Source organism: Taudactylus pleione, unplaced genomic scaffold, assembly GCF_031769625.1.
Source record: "Taudactylus pleione unplaced genomic scaffold, aTauple2 ptg000445l, whole genome shotgun sequence".
Lineage (NCBI taxonomy): Eukaryota > Metazoa > Chordata > Amphibia > Anura > Myobatrachidae > Taudactylus > Taudactylus pleione.
This window is the reverse complement of record NW_028284847.1, coordinates 345,948-352,384: the sequence shown is the minus strand read 5'-3', so window position 1 is coordinate 352,384 and position 6,437 is coordinate 345,948.

The following is a 6,437-nucleotide window of genomic DNA, read 5'->3' as shown; positions in this document are numbered from 1 at the left end:
TTCCTGTCTGTGCGTTCCACCCGACTTCCTGCTTGAGCGTTCCACCCAACTTCCTGGTTGTGCGTTCCACTCGTTTTCCTGGTTGTGCGTTCCACCCAACTTCCTGGTTGTGCGTTCCACTCGTTTTCCTGGTTGTGCGTTCCACCCGACTTCCTGGTTGTGCGTTCCAGCTGCAAATGCTCTTGCTGTAGGGTACACACTATAGCTTTGACTACAACTCCCTGGATGCATTGCTAGCTGCTCTGTTCTGCAGAGAGACAATCTCGCTAAATAGCTGTTTGCACTGCAGTACCCTCTTGTGGTGACTCTCAGCAGTGTCACTTACATTAATTGATGTCACATTTTTTTGTGTCCATCCTCTCAGTGTATTCACAGACCAGCTAAGAAGGTGTAGTCCCTTTATTTCTGGGGTCCCAGAACGCACCCTCAACATCCTTTCTTAATGAGTGTTGGGCACAACTAGTGGAACAATAATGAGTGTAGCACCAGTTACCATTAGGTGAGACCTGACTGTTGCATGAGAGACCCCAGTAGAGATTAGGGGCCCTGCACCCAATGGGCTGGATTCTGGGTTGCACATGAAGTGGCTGCCTGTGAACAGATATTTTAGGTTTTGTGGTTATGTATAGTGGTCTTGTGTCATTTTACTATATCAGAATGTGATATTTTAACTTTTAAAAAAATTGCTTACAGGTATTAATACACAGGGCGGGATGTACTAACGCTAAAATGTTACATTTCCCATATGTACAAACCTCTGGAAAGCAAAACTTTTCTGAGCTTGTACCCGATACGCAACGTCATCTATAGATGGTGTTGTCTAATAGTAACCTATGGGCGTCTCACCGCAGACTTCCCCGAGAGGGATCGAATAATATCTCTCCCAGTGTCCCCCCCTCCCCCGGCTCACGCATGCTCTGACCTACGACATCGCATGCGTGACCTGGACCGAGCCCCGTATTTTATCTGCAGAACAGTCCCCACTCCTTGACTGCTGTGTCAACCAAAGAACTTTTAAAAACAGTCTAAAGGCCACGGGACTTTTCATTTGCGTGATCTGAGTCCGCTAACAAAAGTTCCCTTATTTTGCCAGTGGATGTGGTAAATATACACAATTGAACAATACTACTTGCCGCTTAGGCTTCTATAAACCCACCAACCATACATTGGTGGGTTACCTACCAGGGGCTATTCTAGGAACAGGTTTGTGAACTTTTTTTGGACATACCCACGGGTTAATTGCCAACACAGAGTTTTCCAAGTCAGTGAATTATTTTAATTGTATATGTGTGTACATTTTTATCATTATTTATATGTTTATTATGCAAATTGTCGTGAATATTGCGATATGGTTTATATTAAATAAGACTAGTTTTTTATATCCATTTAATTTCCACTGAATGTTTTTATACATTTAGCGCTGTTTTATTTTATGAGTGTGGTATTACGATAGACCCGGTCTAACTAACCCCCTTCCAAGCAACTGCTTAGGAAACGCAGCACTCGGTAGCACCTGAATAAGAAATACTTGTTGTTTCTTACATACATTTGCACTTACCTATTGAATAGGATTATTTCATACTCTTGAGTGGGTCTGGGATCTGATAAGCTACCTGAAGAGGTGAGTTTTCAGGGGAAGCTGGAAGGTTTGGAGACTAGAGCAGTGATTCCCAACCTCGGTCCGCAAGGCACACTAACAGTCCTAGTTTTAGTGATATCCATGCTTAAGCACAGATGGTTAAATCAAAATAACTAAGGTACTAATTAAGTCAAGTTTCAACTATGGCTATCCTTAAAACCTGGACTGTTAGTGTGCCTTGAGGACCGTGGTTGTGAACCCCTGGACTAGAGGAAAGTCTTAGTGTGCGAGGGAGGACATTCCACATAGTGGGTGCAGCCAGACTGCAGTCCTGTAACAGTGACTGGGAGCAGGTAATGGGTGTGGATGAGAGATGCAGATCTTGCACTTATCAGAAGGGGTGAGCTGGAAAATATTATAAAAAGAGATGTACAGTGCATCTGGAAAGTATTCACAGCGCTTCACTTTTTCCACATTTTGTTATGTTACAGCCTTATTCTAAGATGGAATAAATACATTTTTGTCCTCAAAATTCTACACACAATACCCCATAATGACAACGTGTAAAAAGTTTTTTTGAGATTTTTGCAAATTTAATAAAAAAAAAACCTAAGAAATCACATGTACATAAATATTCACAGCCTTTGCTCAATACTTTGTTGATGCACCTTTGGCAGCAATTACAGCCTCAAGTCTTTTTGAATATGATGCCACAAGCTTGGCACACCTATCTTTGGGCAGTTTCGCCCATTCCTCTTTGCAGCACCTCTCAAGCTCCATCAGGTTGGATGGGAAGCGTCGGTGCACAGCCATTTTCAGATCTCTCCAGAGATGTTCAATTGGATTCAAGTCTGGGCTCTAGCTGGGCCACTCAAGGAAATTCACAGAGTTGTCCTGAAGCCACTCCTTTGATATCTTGGCTGTGTGCTTAGGGTCGTTGTCCTGCTGAAAGATGAACCGTCGCCCCAGTCTGAGGTCAAGAGCGCTCTGGAGCAGGTTTTCATCCAGGATGTCTCTGTACATTGATGCATTAAATCTTTCCCTCTATCCTGACTAGTCTCCCAGTTCCTGCCGCTGAAAAACATCCCCACAGCATGATGCTGCCACCACCATGCTTCACTGTAGGGATGGTATTGGTCTGGTGATGAGCGGTGCCTGGTTTCCTCCAAACATAACGCCTGGCATTCACGCCAAATAGTTCAATCTTTGTCTCATCATGGTCTGAGAGTGCTTCAGGTGCATTTTGGCAAACTCCAGGTGGGCTGCCATGTGCTTTTTACTAAGGAGTGGCTTCCGTCTGGCCACTCTACCATACAGGCCTTATTGGTGGATTGCTGCAGAGATGGTTGTCCTTCTGGAAGGTTCTCGTCTCTCCACAGAGGAATGCTGTAGCTCTGACAGAGTGACCATCTGGTTCTTGGTCACCTCCCTGACTAGGGCCCTTCTCCCCCGATCGCTCAGTTTAGACAGCTGGCCAACACTAGGAAGAGTCCTGGTGGTCCCAAACTTCTTCCATTTATGGATGATGGAGGCCACTGTGCTCATTGAGACCTTCAAAGCAGCAGATATTTTCTGTACCCTTCACCAGATTTGTGCCTCGAGACAATCCTGTCTCGGAGGTCTACAGACAATTCCTTAGACTTCATGCTTGGTTTGTGCTCTGACATTCACTGTCAAGTGTGGGACCTTATATAGACATGTGTATGCCTTTCAGAATAATATCCAATCAACTGAATTTACCACAGGTGGACTCCAATTAAGCTGTTGGAACATTTCAAGGATGATCAGTGGAAACAGGATGCACCTGAGCTCAATTTTGAGCTTCATGGCAAAGGCCATGAGTACTTATGTACATGTGATTTCTTAGTGTTTTTTTTTATTATTAAATTTGCTAAAATCTCAAAAAACTTTTTACACGTTGTCATTATGGGGTATTGTGTGTAGAATTGTGAGGACAAAATATGAGATATGGTAAGAACTTACCCTTGTTATCTCTATTTCTACGAAGTCCATAGGGTTCCACAGGATACCTTGGGGTATAGGTGTGACGTCAGTCATCGGGCACCATAGAGTTAAGCTTTACAGCCTCCCAGGATGCACTAGGTCCCCCTCCTATACCCCGCCACCGAGCCAAGGCACCTCAGTTAGTTACCAAGCCATAGGCCGGAGGAGGAGAAGGAAGAGAGAGAAAAAAGATCTGGACACACACAAGAATCACATTCTCACCAGAGGGAGACGGAAAAACCGGTGACCAGAGCAAAGCCCATCTGCAGCACAGGTGCGACAGGGCGGGAGTCCTGTGGAACCCTATGGACTTCGTAGAAATAGAGATAACAAGGGTAAGTTCTTACCATATCTCATATTTTCTACTTCAGGGTCCATAGGGTATCCACAGGATACCTTGGGGATGTCCCAAAGCAGTATCCTTTAAGGGTGGGGACGCTCCTGTGCAGAAAGGAGAATCCGCCGCCCGAAGGAAGCATCCTGAGAGGCGAAGGTGTCAAACCTGTAATACCTCACGAAGGTATGGACAGAGGACCATGTAGCAGCCTTGCAGATCTGAACTGCAGAGGCACCACGTCGAGCTGCCCACGAAGGACCCACAGACCTAGTGGAATGAGCCTTCAGAGAAGGAGGAACCGGTAGGCCTTCATGAAGATAAGCTTCAGAAATAGCCATACGGATCCAGGCTGCCAAAGTTTGCTTTGAGGCAGGCCAACCCTTTTTACGGAAGCCATAGAGGACAAACAAAGCGTCCGACTTCCTAAACGAAGAAGTGCGGTCAACATAAGTCCTTAAGGCCCGCACAACATCCAAAGAGGCCTCACCCACGGAAAGACCCGGTGAGTTAAAGGCCGGAACAACGATTTCCTCGTTAACATGAAACTGGGAAACAAGTTTGGGAAGAAACTCGGGCCGAGTGCGGAGCACTGCCCTGTTCCCATGAAAAACCAAAAAAGGGGATCTACAAGAAAGAGCCCCTAACTCAGAAACACGTCTGGCCGAAGCAATAGCCAGGAGGAAAACAGACTTAGCTGTTAACCATTTAACATCCACTGAGCCCAGTGGTTCAAACGGCGGTCCTTGGAGAGCCCTCAGGACCACAGCCAAATCCCAAGGCGCCACAGGTGGAACAAAGGGCGGCTGAATGCGGAGAACACCTTGCATAAAGGTGCGCACATCCGAGATTGTAGCAATCCTACGGTGAAACCAGACAGACAGGGCCGAAACCTGTACCTTCAAAGAAGCAAGGCGAAGCCCATGATCTAGTCCCGCTTGCAGAAAGGCGAGAATCCGAGACAGACGAAACTCCCGCGGTGCATAACCTCTCGGTCGACACCACTGGAAGAACGTATGCCACACGCGATGGTATATCCTCGCGGAAGACGGTTTCCGAGCTCGCAACATGGTACGCACCACAGAGCTGGAAAACCCCCGGGACCTCAGCATGGCCGTCTCAACAGCCACGCCGTCAAAGACAGCCGAGTCAGGTCCGGGTGAAGACAAGGACCCTGAGACAGAAGGTCCGGTCGTAGCGGCAACCGCAGAGGACTGTCCACGGACAGACCCTGAAGGTCTGAGAACCAGTGCCGTCTGGGCCACGCGGGAGCTATCAACAGGAGCGTCCCTCCTTCCTGTTTGAATTTCCGGAAGAAGGGAGACCGGAGGGAACAGGTATGCGAACCGGAACGTCCACCGGACGGACAGAGCATCCACCAGAGACGCCCCTTCGTCTCTTGTGCGAGACCCGTACACCGGCAACTTTTTGTTGTGCCGGGACGCCATGAGGTCGATCTCTGGAAGACCCCATCTGTCCACCAGCAGTTGAAAAACGTCCGGGTCCAGGGACCATTCCCCAGGATGAACGTCCTGGCGGCTTAGAAAGTCCGCCTCCAAATTTAGCACTCCCGGGATGAAGACCGCTGATATGGCCGGAAGATTGCGCTCCGCCCAAACCAGGATCCAAGAGACCTCCACGAGAGCCGCCCGACTTCGGGTTCCTCCTTGCCTGTTTATGTAGGCCACGGTGGTAGCGTTGTCCGACTGGACCTGTACCAGACGACCCTGGAGAACCCGATGTGCCTGCTGGAGAGCATTGAAGACCGCACGGAGTTCCAAGATATTGATTGGAAGCTCCGCTTCTGTCGGCGTCCACCTGCCCTGGAACAAGTGTGGACCCGAAACTGCTCCCCAGCCCCGAAGACTGGCGTCTGTTGTCAACAGGACCCAATTTGGAACCCAGAACGGACGTCCCCCGCTGAGATGGGTCGTCTGTAACCACCAGGCAAGAGACAGGCGAACCTCCAGGGTGAGCACAATCGTCTGGGACTTCAGAGACTGAGGCAGCCCGTTCCACTTGGACAGAATCAGGTGCTGCAGAGGTCTGGGTGAAACTGGGCATATTCCACCATGTCGAACACCGACACCATGGAGCCCAGTAACCTCATCGCCGAGTGTAGAGACACCCGGCGGCTGAGCAGACAACTGCGCACCCTCGACTGTAAAGCAGAGATCTTTTCCTCCGCCACAAAGATCCTCTGCTGTTCCGAGGCCAATAAGGCTCCGAGGTGCAGAATCCTCCGAGACGGGATTAGAGTGGACTTCTGCCAGTTGATTATCCAGCCGTGCCGTTGCAGTAGCGCAATGGTCAGGTCCAAGTGGCGTAGAAGGAGCTCTGGAGATCCTGCCACTAATAAAAGGTCGTCCAAGTATGGCAACATGCGGACTCCCTGCAGCCGCAGAGAAGCCACCATGACCGCCATCACCTTGGTGAAAACACGTGGTGCTGTCGCCAGGCCAAAAGGTAACGCCCGAAACTGGAAGTGGTCGCTGCGGATTGCAAACCTGAGGAACTGTT